This window comes from Etheostoma spectabile, unplaced genomic scaffold (genome assembly GCF_008692095.1).
Source record: "Etheostoma spectabile isolate EspeVRDwgs_2016 unplaced genomic scaffold, UIUC_Espe_1.0 scaffold00005088, whole genome shotgun sequence".
Taxonomy (NCBI): domain Eukaryota; kingdom Metazoa; phylum Chordata; class Actinopteri; order Perciformes; family Percidae; genus Etheostoma; species Etheostoma spectabile.
The window spans coordinates 38,811-55,872 of record NW_022603226.1 but is presented as its reverse complement, the minus strand read 5'-3'; the positions used below and the strand labels follow the sequence as shown (position 1 = coordinate 55,872).

The 17,062-nt window shown below is 40.1% G+C and overlaps 1 non-coding gene across 1 annotated transcript; it reads left to right on the top strand.

Moving 5' to 3' along the window:
• The first annotated feature begins 16,754 nt into the window (after positions 1 to 16,754).
• Positions 16,755 to 16,836, top strand: trnal-aag (transfer RNA leucine (anticodon AAG)). The gene has a single exon. It is a non-coding gene; the product is annotated as a tRNA-Leu (tRNA).
• The last annotated feature ends 226 nt before the right edge of the window (positions 16,837 to 17,062 follow it).

The following is a 17,062-nucleotide window of genomic DNA, read 5'->3' as shown; positions in this document are numbered from 1 at the left end:
TCCTCCGTTACTTTGTGACTTGGGAATGAATTAAATGCTAATGGAATCGCATCTTTCAATTTTGCTACAGCACTATCAGATAGACATCTTGTATAGAAGTTTTTACCTACTGGCGTGTAGTTCAGCAGAATAAACTCAAAAGTTATCAAACAGTGGTAAGATAAAAAGGGATTCTGTGGGAACACTATCAAATGTTCAATTTCAACACCATACACCAGAACAAGATCAAAGTTGAGGTTAAACGGTGAGTCGGTTTATGAACACTTTGAGAGAAGCCAATAGAATCTAATAGAGAGATAAACGCAGTACTAAGGCTATCGTTCTCATCGTCCACAGTTGACCTCGTCCTGCCAGGCCTGTCTCCTGCTCTTGTCCTCCTCTTTAATGGATCCATTGAACCCGTTGAACTCTGAGCTCCAGTGGCGTCTGACTGACTCTGTGAGGTTTTTGTCTTGGACCAACCTTTCCTTAAGAAGGCGGATCTCTTCATCCTTGAGTTTCTGGTCCTACTTTAGGTTTTTCCTCATGGATCTTTCTGACTGTAGAGCCTTGAGGATTTTCCCCTTCTCCTCCACCAGGCCAGCATTCACTGAGACCAGCTCCTCGTTTTGGTTTTGGACCTCCAGAAGGGCTTTTCTCAGGTCCTCAAGCCAGGCGCTGGTCGCCATGATAGCCACGGAAAATACTTTTGAATACATTTTAACGATATTTCTTGCGGTACTGGAGTATTTTGTACTATTACTGCTGTATTGCAGTTTAGAAAAGTGTTTTGAGTTTTGAGCTCTGTTCCAACAAAGACGTGTCTCTTAATGGAGGACAGGGTTCAAGTGAAAGGTTGTGTCTCTCGGTAAGATACAGGGTCTGTGTTCAAAGCCACAGAACGTCATGAAAGGACGTGTTATGTCACACGCTTGTGACAGCACACTAAACCTTCTATATCAGTGTCATTAGAGAATGTGTGATGTCACACATTCTAACCCTTCTATGAATCTTAATCTTCTCCATAAAGGACGTAAATATACTTTTAGTTTTCATAACAATGTAATCTGTAATATTACAGTATAACTCCAAAGAATATTGGAATTAAAAGCAAATAGCAAATAAGCTGTGTGATCAAATGTGATTTTGGACGAGCACAAGACACAATAGTTGCCTCCAGCTACTATGAGAAAGATGGAATTAGGTGCTGATGACGTTACTACGGTGACGTTTCCGGGTTGTAAACCGTTCAGATGGACAATAAATGAGAATCTGTCTTTAATCACAGAACAACGTGGTAGTACAGTGTGTGTGTGTGTGTGTGGGGTGTGTGTGTGAGAGAGAGAGACAAATATAAAAAGCTTCAAGTTAACTCTAATAATATAATCATATGTTTCTTCTACTTATTAAATATCTGACTTTACTGCCACTATCTGTTTCTGCTTCTCTACCATATTTATAGTGTGTGATTTGCATAATACCAATCATAGCCTACATCACATAAAAAACTACCTCTGTCCCTGTTCTTTTTTTAAAGACTCAATCAGATTGATAGTCAAACTGGAAATGTCCCTGTGTTTCTCCATTTTCAGGGATTATGTTCCCAGTTTTGATCTCGGACGTCTGGTGACTTTATATCATATCAGAATATTCTATTACTGTTCTGTATCATAGCTACTTGTATGACCTTTGCAACAAAAGAACGCGGAAAATCAGTTCGGTATTCAGTGAGGTATGATGTATTAAATGCGCTGACACCTCATTGCACCTGCCAAACACGTTCCACTGAGTGGAGCTGGTGACCGATCCAAGATGGCCGCCCCACGGCTCGTCAGCGCCAGTAGGCAGTAGCGGTCGATGCGGCGTCTGCTCTTTATATGTCTACGGTCATAACTGCCTCAGAGAGGCATGACAAACTATCATCACAGGTTTCATGTTTATAGCATTTACTGTGGCAGACATGTAGCAATTCTCCCACTGAAATGCATTGACCTTTTATAGAAAACCAATGAACGGTGATGATAGCGCCCCCTAAGGGCCAAACTTCACCAAATTTGGTACAGAGCCAAAAGAAAAAGTGTATTTGCATCTCCTGATCACAACATGTCTTACTGTACTGCTAGTTGGAACATAACTGACAAAAAAGTTATTCATTTGAAAGAATATGTGAGAGAAGTGAATGTACTCCTTCCCCATCACAATCCAGCTCTACTAAACAGAAACAGTTCAGTAAAAGTAGTTTTAGCTCTGCTGTAAAGTGGGACTTACCTCTCCAAAGGGTTGGATGGAAATGTACTGGAACTCTGTCAGTGTTCTAGTTCTGCTGTCAGTTCTCTTGTTGGTTTGGATCTGATTTTTAAATAAAAACATTGATGGAATGGAACTAAGTGCATTTCCTTAGCTGTGTTTCTGTGTGTGCGTGCATGCATGTGTGTGCAAACATGGCAACATGACAATATAAACTGTGTATGTGTGTGCGTGCATGCATGTGTGTGCGAACATTGGCAAAATGACAATATAAACTGTGTGTGTGTGTGTGTGTGTTTCTGTGTGTGTGGTGTGCACAAGTGCAACATGTGTGTGTGTGTGTGTGTGTGTGTGTGTGTGTGTCAGTGTTTCACTCCTTGTCCTTGTTTTCACAAAGGGGATTTGGAGTGATAAAAACAGGTTTAAACTAACTGTCCCTGTTTAAGGCTGTTGGGTGCTAACTCTAGCAGGAGGATAACACGGGGTAGACACCACCGATTGGTTTCATTTCTCTCTCCACTGACAGACCTCCTAATGTACAAACTACAGAGCTACGTGTTGAAATTGACTGGAATTCTCCTTTAAAGAAAAGTCCATCTGCTTCAAAAAGATGTCTGCGGTCCCAGAAAATGCTAAAATTGTCAATGAACTGCAGAGAATGGACGGTACATTCAGTTGAAAGCCATTTGTTTAGTGCCAACAGTCGGCTGAATCCATACTGTTACATGCACCTCTCCATATTTCCTGACATTTGCCCCCCCCCCATTGTTTTGCTTTGGTTCCACTTTTGTGCGCTCCCCAGGTCATTGGGGCCAACTTGCATGGGGGGGGGGGGTTTGGACCCGTCATAACTGTTGGCAGTTCTAGTTATTCCTGACTTGTATTTCGGTTAACCCTCTGGGGCCTGAGGTTATTTTCAGAGACAGGATATTAGCAGCATTTTTTTTCCTCTGAGAGATGTCCCTAAGATTGAGTAATCAAAAACAAAATGGTGTCTTACAAACAATAAGTATTGCTAGGTTACAACCCTGTCTATTTATTTTCATCTAGCAAGCTAAGATAACTCGAGCAGACAGTGTTGAATAAGTTTAATAAAGAACTTTGATTTGATTCTTTGATATTGGCACATTGGTAATTACAGATAATGATTTTCATTTTCATTGAAAGATTTTTTACAGATAATTTTTAAAATCTGCTTATATACATATCAGTAAACTAGCACATTTATCGGAACATTTGTATTCTTTATTTCATTGTTTATTGATAAATATACTTGATTAAAATCTACTAACCAGGAGAGAAGGAGGGGGGGGGGTATATCATTTTTTACCCTGATCCCAGTCCTAATATTCAGAAACAGAGTTGGATCTGATACATATATTGTGTATATAAGTGTCAAATGACGAAAAATATGCAGAAAGCACCTACAATAGAATTTGATATTAGTACTGATGCGTTATGCGGAAACTTAATGGGTTAATTTAATGAAGCTGAATTTGAACAACTTAATAGATGTTTTATAATCTCTTTAACAGTTACTTTTATTTTAGAAACTTAAAATTTGTTTATGTAAATTCTGAAAAGCATAGAATTTGTCAAAGTAGCATGAAATAGGGCTGTTGGTGAGTTTGCAGGTGCAGTGAACATTTCCATGGTAACAGGGAGTTCCACCAATCAGATATGTCACTGTAAAAAATAGAATGTTGGCACATCAGAGGAATGCTTTTGATCCTTTAATGCGGATCAAAGGTGCTTACGATGTTCCATCTACACCATTTAATGCATATACACATCATCTTTCTTATTGATTAAAATAATTTAATGATCCTCAGTGGGGAAATTACAATTTACACTCAGTTATTAATCTCACACACAGGGCTGTAATACACACACACAGGACCTATTCATGCACACATGAAAGAACTGCAGTAAGGACATTTGACCCCGACGTGATTTGAACACGCAATCTGGAGTCAGACGCACTACCATTGCGCCACGAGGTCTACTGATTAATGCATGTACACATCATCTTTCTTTTTGATTAATGCATATCTGTTCTTTTTAAGGCATATACACATATGCATATATGCCTCTACGTTATATGCCTATACGTTCTTTTTGAGTAATACATACAAACATCATCTTTCTTTTTGATTAATATAATTTAATCAATAATATTTATTAATCCCCAGTGGGGAAATTACAATTTACACTCTGTGTACACTTTGTTAGCAATCACACACACACACACACACACACACTCAGGATCTTTTCAAGCACTAATGGAGAGATGTGAGAGTGAGTGGGCTACCAGCTGGACCAGCGCCTTGAGCGGTTGGGGGGGGGGGTACCTGGCAGTTCCCAGGATGTGACGTGGCATCCAACCACACTCTGTAATTTGGTCCGCATGGGGACTTGAACTGGCGACCCTCCGGTTCCCAACGCAGCTCCCTACATGTGCCAACATTCTACTTTTTACAGTGACATATCTGATTGTAACGGTAAATGTCAGGAAATATGGAGAGGTGCATTAAGACATCTTTTTAAAGCAGATGGACTTTTCCTTAAAGGAGAATTCCAGTCAATTTCAACACATAGCTCTGTAGTTTGTACATTAGGAGGTCTGTCAGTGGAGAGAAAAATGAAACCAATCGGTGGTGTCTACCCCGTGTTATCCTCCTGCTAGAGTTAGCACCCAACAGCCTTAAACAGGGACAGTTAGTTTAAACCTGTTTTTAGCCTCTAAACAACCAATCAACCTCACTGAATACCAAACTGATTTTCACACGTTCTTTTGCTGCAAAGGTCATACATGTAGCTATGATACAGGACACATGGTTAGGTGTATTTTAATATTCATAATGGGCTAACAGTACTAGAATATTCTGATATGTATAAAGTCACCAGACGTCCGAGATCAAAACTGGGAACATAATCCCCGAAAATGGAGAAACACGGGGACATTTCCAGTTTGACTATCAATCTGATTGAAAAACCTAATGTTGTGTCTTTAAAAACAGAACAGGGACAGAGGTAGTTTTTTATGTGATGGAGGCTATGATTGGTATTATGCAAATCACACACTATAAATATGGTAGAGAAGCAGAAACAGATAGTGGCAGTAAAGTCAGATATTTTAATTTAAATTATAGAAACAAAATGATTATATTATTAGAGTCTACTTGAAGCTTTTTTATTTGTTTCTCCCTCTCACTCATACACACACACACACACACACACACACACACACACACACACACACACACACACACACAGACACACACTTTACTACCACGTTGTTCTGCATCCATCTCCTCCCAGCCCTTGACATTTAGCAGCCCCACTCCCAACACACACACACACACACACACACACACCACACACACACACTAGGGCGGCACGATATTGACAAAATGTGATATTGCAATATTGATTATGAAAACTGCAATATCGATATGTTTTCTGATATTTTTACACGTGTAAAATTACAAAATAGATTCATAACAAATTAAACAATTTCTCTTACAACAAAAGGTTTATTTAAACTGACATATCGAAGTGGTCCAACACCCTGAGCGGTTTAGGGGTTCAGTGCCTTGCTTCAGAGCACTTGGCAGTGCCCAGGAGGTGAAGTGGCATCTCTCCAGCCACCAACCCACACTTTGGTCCACATGGGGATTTAAACCAGCAACCCTCTGGTTCCCAACCGAATGATCTACTGCCCCCCCCTAAACATTTGATCCCAACGTAATTTGAACACACAACTTTCTGATCTGGAGTCAGACACGCTACCGTTGTGCCACGAGGTCAACTGATCAATAAATATACACATCAACTTCCTTTTAGATTAATGCATAAACACATTAACTTTCTTTTTAATTAATGTATATACACATCAACTTTTGTTTTGATAAATTTATAAACATCAACTTTTGTTTTGATAAATGCATATACACTAGGGATGAGCGAGTACAGCATTATCTGTATCTGTATCTGTATCTGTTTACCACATGAATTATCTGTATCCGGATCCGTACTCGGACTGGGCGGGGCCTAAACCGGAAATGGTCAGATTTAACCCGGAAGTGGGTCGGGTTCTTTTGAAATGGGCGGGGCTTTAACCGGTATGTTATTTAAGCATGCAATTGATATGAGTTGATCAAAAATTGTTATATTTATTGCTGATTTGAAAACTATTTACATGACAGCATCAAGCTTCAGATCAATGGTGTTGTCATGGTAACAAACAAACTATATACAGAACGTTTTGCAACAATTAATACAACACATGGGGTTGCAATTATGAAGTAAAATGTAATGAACAAGAGTTTTCATACTCAATATAACTTTCTTTTTTTAACTTTTTATTTTTTTATGATCAGTGTGATTTTTTTTTGTTTTTGGTTCTTTTTTCTTTTTTTTTATTTCCACACCAGGTATGTGTGAAATGTGTGTGTGTGTGTGAGTCAGCTGACAGTTAAAAAAAAAAAATCTCCGATGGCAGAGACGCAACTGGAGTTGCATTTAAAACAAGCAGCACGTCTGAAACCCACGTTCACCAGAAATGTACTGGTTACTATGTAAGGACTACAAACCCCACGTTCACCAGAAATCTACTGGTTACTATGTAAGGACTACAAACCCCACGTTCACCAGAAATCTACTGGTTACTATGTAAAGACTACAAACCCCACGTTCACCAGAAATCTACTGGTTACTATGTAAGGACTACAAACCCCACGTTCACCAGAAATCTACTGGTTACTATGTAAGGACTACAAACCGAAGTTAAAAACAAACCTGAAGCTGAAGAAACCCTAAACGTTAACGGAACAGATCCGCAGACCAGAGAGAGAGAGAGAGAGAGAGAGAGAGAGAGAGAGAGAGCGCATTTCTCCTTGTTCTGTGTGTGTGTGATAGAGCTGAGCGTGTTTGTAGGCGGGGGGGGGGGCGCTGTGATTATCACAGAACGCTGCGCAGCCAGTTGAGGAGTTTTATTCAATCCGAGCACGGATATTGACTCATATTACTCGGATAATACTTGTACTCGGCAAAAGTGCTTTATCCGTACCGGATACTCCAAAAGTGCTTGTTTTGCCACTGAGAGGCTCTGATTATTATTCTAAATTTTTGACAACTTTATGGAAAGGATTTTAAGGAGGTCAACCTTTCTGTTGAAGAGTAAGATTCTTTTTTAAACATAAAAAAATCCACGTAATTAAAATTGCTAAATCCATCAGACTCCATGTAAATAAACATTAATTTTAGCATCGTAAAACACGCACTTCATTCAAAGTCGAAAGAAACTAAATAAAACTATGAAAAGCCGTTTTGGGTCGTCTTTTCACTTCTGCAACCATCACAGCTCTAGTTTTGGTTTAATAAACTCCTAGTTACCGACCTACAGGTGAAAATATGTCTGCTCTAAACACGTTAAATTAATTTACACATTTATAGTGTGATGTGTATATTCTCATAATGTATTACAATATATTTTGTTTTTATCCCTCAAAAATAAATAAAAATAAAATGATAAAGTCTTATAGACTGGAATTGTCTACAGTGTATGACATCACAGCATTCTATAACACAGCAAAAGAACTACTGGCCAATCAGCTGTGAGTTCACAATGACCTCATCAGTGAGGTCACAAAACGTCCATAGAGGACCTTATAAGTACAAGCCATGTTGAGTCTTTAAGTTCAGGGTCCTGCTCCGGGCAGCTGGAGGCCAGCGGCTTCGGCAGAGACTAGGCGCTGCGAAAGCAGTTGGTCTTTGGAGGCCTCGCTGCCAGAAGACTAGGACCAGATGCTGCTAAAGCAGTTGGTCTTTGAGGCCTCCTCGTCTGAATCCGCCGACCTCCAGTCAGCCAGAGCAGAGGGCCCGACCTGCTCCGCTGAGGAACAGAGCTACCAGCTCTGAGGGCAGGGGTCAGGGACCAGGGTAAGTGGTTTAGAAAGGTATTAGGGATCATGAATGTGCTTCAGCAAAACTAAAAACAAGTCTGAAAAAAAAAGCCCATAGTGTCACACCACCTTGTGTGTGTGTGACCTCTCAGGTCATCTGGGACAGGTCTACTTTCTGTCCCCAGAGTCAGAACTAAACAGGGTGAAGCAGCTTTCAGTTTCTATGCTCCTCATATCTGGAATAAACTCCCAGAAACCTGTAGATCCGCTGCTACTCTCAGTTCTTTTAAATCAAGGCTGAAGACCTTCCTTTTTGATTTCTTATGCTGCACTGTAACTTTTATTCTTGTGTTTTATGTGTCCTAATGTTTCTATTTTGTTTTTAACTGTCTATTCATGTGTTTTATCAGTTTTTAAGGCTTATGATTTTTAACTGTTTGTACTTGTGTTTTATCTGTTTAACAGATTTTATGTAAAGCACTTTGAATTGCCCTGTTGTTGAAATGTGCTCTACAAATAAAGCTGCCTGGCCTTGCCTTGCCTTGTGTGTGTGTGTGTGTGTGTGTGTGTGTGTGTGTGTGTGTGTGTGTGTGTGTGTGTGTGTGTGTGTGTGTGTGTGTAACTAGATAAAAAATGAAATGCTTTGGACTTTTAATTGGCACTTTAGGGATTTATGGCTTAGACCAATGCTGTTTATGTTATGTTTAGGTAATATTTTAGGTTTGTCTGTGATTTGTCCTCAGACCTGCTGTACTTTCCTATGGACTATGGGATCAGGTCAGAGTTGACTGTGGGAAAGAGTTATCTGGCATTATTCATACAGGAAAAGCTGGCAGAATACAGACACAATACTAAAAGGCAGCCTTACCGTCAGACTCCTACAAGGGTGAGATGAATGTTTTGTTAAAAATTAATCCAGGTTTCTTGCAATTGTATTTCTAATGAAGGCTGGCAGACTTACACTATCCTTAAAAACCTGCACAGATCCATGTGAATGAGAGAATGTGGTGGTAGGTGAATCCCAGAGTCAACTACCCTTTGAAGACAGCTTTGGTAGAGCTGGGGGACCAAGAGGAAGTCAACATAGAGGACAAAACATCAACATATTGTGTGTCAAACCAAAGACATGCCAGCTGGCTAGGATTGGCATCACAAAAGTCATAGAGGCATGGAATGCACACAGGATCCCAGGTATAATTAATTTAATTTTACTGACTACATTACTTACATTACATAACTTTTTTTTTGTAATATTTTTATTGTAAATATGCACAACAATACTTACAGTCACAGATACAATTTATCTTTTTTTTTTTTTAACAATTTATCTTTTTTTTTTTTTAAACATACAGTGCCTTGCGAAAGTATTCGGCCCCCTTGAACTTTTCAACCTTTTGACACATTTCAGGCTTCAAAAATAAAGATATACAATTTTTATTTTTTGTGAAGAATCACCAACAAGTGGGACACAATTGTGAAGTGGAACGAAATCTATTGGATATTTTAAACTTTTTTAGCAAATAAAAAACTGAAAAAATTATTCGGCCCCCTTGCGTTAATACTTTGTAGAGCCACCTTTTGCTGCGATTACAGCTGCAAGTCGCTTGGGGTATGTCTCTATCAGTTTTGCACATCGAGAGACTGAAATTCTTGCCCATTCTTCCTTGAAAAACAGCTCGAGCTCAGTGAGGTTGGATGGAGAGCGTTTGTGAACAGCAGTTTTCAGTTCTTTCCACAGATTCTCGATTGGATTCAGGTCTGGACTTTGACTTGGCCATTCTAACACCTGGATACGTTTATTTGTGAACCATTCCTTTGTAGATTTTGCTGTATGTTTGGGATCATTGTCTTGTTGGAAGGCAAGGCAAGGCAGCTTTATTTGTATAGCACATTTCAGCAACAGGGCAATTCTAAGTGTTTTACACAAAATCAGTTAAACAGATAAAACACAAGTAAAAACAGTTAAAAATCATGAGCATTAAAAACTGATAAAACACATGAATAGACAGTTAAAAAATAGACACATAAAACACAAGAATAAAAGTTACAGTGCAGCATAAGAAATTTAAAGAAATGAGCAGTCATTTAAAGAAAGGCAGCATCAAATAGAAAGGTCTTCAGCCTTGATTTAAAAGAACAGAGTAGCAGCGGATCTACAGGTTTCTGGGAGTTTATTCCAGATATGAGGAGCATAGAAACTGAAAGCTGCTTCACCCTGTTTAGTTCTGACTCTGGGGACAGAAAGTAGACCTGTCCCAGATGACCTGAGAGGTCTGGGTGGTTCATAGTGTAGTAGCAGATCAGAAATGTATTTTGGACCTAAACCGTTAAGTGATTTATAAACTAGCAAGAGTACTTTGAAATCAATTCTTTGAGGCACAGGAAGCCAGTGTAAAGACTTCAGAACTGGAGTGATGTGATCCAGTCTCTTGGTCTTAGTGAGGACCCGAGTAGCAGCGTTCTGAATCAGCTGTAGCTGTCTGATTGATTTTTTAGGGAGACCTGTAAAGACACCGTTACAGTAGTCAAGTCTACGGAAGATGAAAGCATGGACCAGTTTTTCCAAGTCCTGTTGACACATAAGTCCTTTAACCCTTGATATATTCTTAAGGTGATAGTAGGCTGACTTTGTAATTGTCTTAATGTGGCTGTTAAAGTTCAGGTCTGAGTCCATGACTACACCAAGATTTCTGGCTTTGTCTGTTGTTTTTAACATTGTTGTTTGAAGCTGAGAGCAGACTTTCAATTGTTCCTCTTTTGCTCCAAAAACAACCACCTCAGTTTTTCCTTCATTTAATTTCAGAAAGTTCTGGCACATCCAGCCGTTAATTTGTTCGATGCACTTAGTCAGTTTTTGTATTGGACTATAGTTCCCTGGTGATAAGGTTATGTAAATTTGTGTGTCGTCCGCATAACTATGGTAACTTATTTTGTTGTTCTCCATAATCTGGGCCAGTGGGAGCATGTAGATGTTAAACAGAAGAGGCCCCAGAATAGAGCCTTGGGGAACTCCACACGTCATATTTGTATGCTCAGATGTATAATTACCTATTGTCACAAAGTAATCCCTATTCTGTAAGTAGGATTCAAACCAGTTTAGTACTGAGCCAGAAAGTCCTACCCAGTTTTCCAATCGGTTTAGTAATATGTCATGGTCTACCGTGTCAAATGCCGCACTGAGATCAAGTAATACTAAGATTGAAATTTTGCCACTATCTGTGTTAAGGTGGATGTCATTAAAAACTTTGACGAGAGCCGTGGATAACTGCCTCCTGAGCCTGCCAACATCAAGGAATGCCACACAGCTAATGAGCAAGCCCGAGCCTCCGGAGGGTTGGAGCTGCGCCACTGGGCCAGTAATGTTTCCAGCGTAGTTAATCACCTGCCAAAAGAGGCCAGATCAGACAACCTTGATCTCTGGCTTACTCAAGAGGTAGCAGAGGCTGCAGTGTACAGTGTACACAGTGTACAAACAACATACTTAGGCCAAATGAACAGAAATGGCTGATGAATGAACTTTGTGTATTTTGTGACTTAAACTCGAATTTAATTTATCATTTTTAGTCTGTGTTAACGTAACATGCCTTTTTCATTTGCAACCAGGGTTTAATGGGTAGCAATGATGCAAACAGAGGTAATCTCTGCAACAACAACGTGCTGTTGGGAATTGAACCCAGGATCACCTGTTTACTAGACAGGCACTTTAACCAACTAAGCCACAGCACCGCTGGGTGTCAACCCAGATGCCCGGCCATGTTGGAGGAACTCGGTGTAAACACCTGAACGGATTACAGTGCAGTATTGTGCACTTTGGATACTTTATGTGAATGTAGCCATGTCTAAACAACAGAAAAGCATCCAAGATGCAAAGGCATTTAGGGAAGGATGATATTTCGAAAAATTACAGTTTACTGGCGGTGCAGATCCTCACGAGTTGGCTCCCTCTTCTTAGATCCATGACGACCCGGTGATTCTTCCTTCAGTTACATATCCCATTATAGTTAACTAATATCAAATAATTTATTTATTAATTTTTATTCCAGCAGCATCAAAGATGTTGAAATCAGGCCTGGAAAAATGACAAGAACAGCTCTCACAATGCAAGTTACAGAGTGACAACAGTTCTGGTGAATACAATCAGTAATACACTTCCTTATATCCAGTGCCCCCAGAGGAAAATAAACCTTGTTTGGAAAACAGTTTAATCTCAAACACAACAATTAGTGGACCTTAGGCAGACAGTTGGAGCTCTTACGTATGTCTGAACCTGCCCCTTGTGTGTCAAGTTTCTTGACCGGTCATTTTATCTCATCTGAAAAAGGACATCTTGTCTCTAGGATGGGCTACGGTCTCGACCTGGGACCTGCTATGATAAACACAGCTTTAGACAACTGTTTCTGTCAGGCTCCACGTCATCTGTTCTTCAAGGAAATGGTTTGGAGTCATAACAAACCCAGTTGTCTCCCATCAAGGAGACACACACATATGACAGATACAGAAGTCATATACTCTAAGAGGCATTGGAGAATTTATTATGAATAATTAATATGAAAATCATTGGTTAAATGTAATTTTCCCATTACAAGCCGTATTGTTTTCAGGTCCGGTACAGACATGGAAAGAAGAATGTCATTGCTGACTCTGATGAGTAACGGTTTTAAGAGGGAGGGTGTGTGACAAAGTGGGTTTGCTCACCACTTGTCCCATACAGGTCATTAGTAAAGTAAACACACAGTCACGTTAGTTTCAGTTCCATTTTATTAGGTTGCAAGTTGAAACATGGTTTTCCCTGTATTGATACTTACAATTGTTTGTTCCTTTGTTCAGTTCCACCATGCAAGACAATTGGTTGGGGAGGGGCCGGCCTAAGTATTTCCTGTTTTATAGGAATAGGGTGGTCATGGATGACATCACCGGGCCAAACCAAGTAGAGGGTTTTCTTTTGTATAGGAATGTTTATTTTGGTTGTTTTTGGTCATTGTATAAAAAAGGTATGCAAAATCCTGACCTGTTTTGTAGTCAGCGGGATAGGAGGGAACTGGTGACCAAGTTCCATAGGTTAAGAGATGGCAAGGTATTAAGGTTTGGAGTAGATCAACCTGCTTTAGGATGGGATGGACTGAAGCGGTGGGGTGGGAATTGACAACCCTATATAAATGGGGGGATTTGTGCTCCTGGTAGGAGAGAGGGAGGTGAGGCTGTGCTGCCAGGAACATGTGCCTGTTATTGCTGCTATTAGTTTAATGTGCCACTGTCTTTAAGTTTGATGGGTTAATTATCCGTGTACTGCAGACCATGGAAATAAACTAATCACCTTTGAAAATGTGCAATGTTCGAGTCTGCCAACCTACCGCCATCCTAGCCACTCTGGCTAACTCTCCACGAATGTGTAAAACTAAAAAGAAGACACACAAGACCAAAAACAAACAAATTAACTACAGCTATTCTGATATTCCTGACCAGGCTGATGCCGGTTGGCCAGTAACCCCCCCCCAAATCATCAGTGTCCCGTATCAAAACCAAAAACAATAAACAAGTATATGAACAGGAATTAATTACAAATGATTACAATAATACAGTACCGATGCAGTAATGAATGGGTACAACATGAACACATGATTTAGGAAACGTTGCTGGTTTTCAGACCTAAAGTGGATCAGCTGCTGTGTCCTCCAGTGTGATACAGGACGGTATATGTAAAGCACCTAGCGATGTATCATAGACCGGTAATATTAAAATATATAGTCTATGCGATGTATACAGTCCATTTATGGCAGAGAAATGCGGGACTGTTGTAAAAATCAACGTTAACGTTAGTGGTTAGCGATTGGCGTTAGCATAGCAAGCTAGCGATTTTTAAAAAGTTTCAGTTAGGAACATGGTTGCAAGCATGTATGGACAGGACTGTATAGACCACAAAACAAGACTGTCGTAATTTTTAAATCAATTATTTAAGCCGAAAATACCAGAAATGCGTCTCTCTGGTCGATGCGGCAGCCATTGTTGCCTGTTGCACATTGTATATCGCTACCCCTCGGTTTCAAGTAAGATGGCATTCTCCCTTGATTTTCTTCATTCATTGTCTATGGTTCCTAGGGCCATACACCCCTTACCCCTCGATCAAAAACATTATTGGGACAGCACTCACGTGAACGCTCAAGACGTAGGGAAAGGGGTAGGGGTAAGATAGAGAAATGAGATTCAGCCTAAGACCTCTTGTGTTAATCTGACTGATAGGGTTATGGAACATAGTGGTAGACCAAGGCCTCCTGTGGTAATCTGACTTGAAGGGTTTTGGAGCGTAGTGGTAGACTAAGACCTCCTGTGACGCAAACTAAGCAGTATGCTCTCCCTTTTATACCTCAGGCTATTGTAGACAGCACAACAACCACTTCAAACATACACATTTTACAGTTTTTATTGTACTTTATCTATACAATATTAATGCTCCAGTTTTAATGGGTGTTACAGCGGGTATGAGCACTCTAATTTCCATTTTAATGGATGAAATAAACATAACATAAAGACTGTACCCTTCAGCAGGAGGAAACATTTCACTTCACAAACAGATACATTGTTAATTTTCACCAGCCTGGGAGTGGACTTTATGTGGAGATAAAGCACAGCAATTAGCAGAGGATGGTTTCGATCCATTGACTTCTGGGTTATGGGCCCAGCACGCTTCCGCTGCGCCACTCTGCTCTGCTGGACAAGGCCCCAGGTTCAAATAAGCAGGTAAATCACCGTAGTTTTAGATGTCTAAATGTACGCACAAGAAAGCTAAGAGATTACTGTGGGGAAATGGAGACTGGCTCGGTTAACTGAAGATTTTAAACATTGTAAAAAATGTATGAAACATATGAACACGTTAAACATATACGGGCACATAATATATACCTACAGTCTCAGTCTCAGGATGGTATAGGTAGCGTATCGCTACCGTGACGGCTGACATGCACCCGGTCACAGTTACCGACAATTTTGTTAATGAATGAGTATTTCACATTGAACACTTACGATTGGGTGGTCATTAAAAACAGGGCATTGCAAGTACAGATATAAAATCCAGAGTCAGAAAGGGGTCTTTAGGTACTTCACTAAGCTATGTCACAAGAATAACCTCATCCAACGCCATGTTGTCAAATTAGTTATCTTCCAGCAATGTAACATTTGCAAATTGCAGTGGTGGGATTAGAACCCAAGCCTCCAGAGAGACTGGAGTCTTAATCCAGCTCCTTAGACCACTCGGCCACCACTACCTGCACATGACTACGGTTCACATCATAACACACACAGGGACCTTAACTAACGTAATGCTTGTTAACTGTTATCACTCTTTGTCATTTGTCTCTGGCATTGTTGATTATTAGAATATTGTAACCAGCATTAAGTGAGTAGGTTTAGGTCTGTGTGAATATGGGCTGAGCATTTACCTGGACTGAATTTGTGAACATCTTTTTTTGCATTTTCACTGTAAAGAGCCATTACTCCTCCAACTGCCAACTATTGTTCCAGAGACAATAGGATATACAGTTTTAGATTGCAAGGTAACTGTCAAAGACCAAAGACTTCATTGAAATACCTCAAGTGATCAAAACAGTTTGTCAAAATGGGAAAGGTCAGGTTTTTTATTGCAAATTCCAGCACAGTTCTAAAATTATTCTTTAAAATATGTCCATTTACCATTCAAAAAAAAAGTACAATCATGAAACACATACTATTTAGATAGAATGAACTTGTTCAGGTGGCAATGAAATGATTCCAGAGACGTGGACCCTCTGGCACAGCGATACTTGGTCAGGACAACACCCCCCTTCTTGATATTACCCGTCTCTGTATGAAGCTGCACACCAGGCAGGTCCTGGATGCACTTGATGTGTTGTTACTGCACACGCCAGACATCACAAAACTGTTGGGTGGAGCCTCATGTATTTGCTTGTATTACATCAAGTGACCTGCATACCAATGACCACAAAGTTTTATATTTACATGGTTTCTAAAGGCCACTTGGGTGATTTTTGGGCTGCTCTATGGTCTTCAGCTGGAGGATAAATCCCAGAGTTGGCACACAATTCAGGTTATCAAAGCACACACATCCGTGGGTGGACTTGAACCCCCATCCTTTCAGCTAATAGCCAACTGCGCTGACCCATTGCGCCACAGATACTACGCCTGTCTGATGTTTAATGAGCGGGAGCTCGATCTTTAAGCCACAAGCATTTGCTTTATGGCTTTTTGAGGTTTGAGCTGCACATGTATGCTTATCAGGCTATTTTCCTGTTTATATTCCTTAGAAATTGGGGAAGCTGACTCATGCGGAAATGTAGAAGCTGGACGTGCATTGTATTGTTCTTACATCTCAATTGGATTCTGACTTTGAAATCAAATATTTGGCATCCAAGAAAATGTTTAAACTGATAATGTATCAGTCATTTTGCTGGTGGTTTCTTGGTCACAGCAACAAGCTTGATCATTGACATACAGTTGCCCGCCACATATCACAAAAACTGTTGGGGTGGGGCCTTAAGTATTTGCTTGTATACATCAAGTTTTCCAATAACATTAACAAGCATAACGTTGATTACGGTGCCTGTGTTTGTCATGATGTGGAAATTCGGTAATTGCAGTGTGGCCGAGTGGTCTAAGGTGCTGGATTAAGGCTCCAGTCTCTCTGGAGGCGTGGGTTCAAATCCCACCACTGCCATTTGCATATATTACATAGCTGGAAGGCAACCAATGTCTTACAGCTGTGGCATTTGGCCTGAACTTGGTGAAGTAACTAGAATCATCCATCAATCACTTGCTGAGATTGTTCCTTGTTAACCTGAGGTTCAACGATTGGTGAAACCTTCCTTTCCAGCACTTTGGACTAGAAAATCAACAAATAATTGTGATAATTAATCGTGATCTCCATATTGATCAAAGTAATT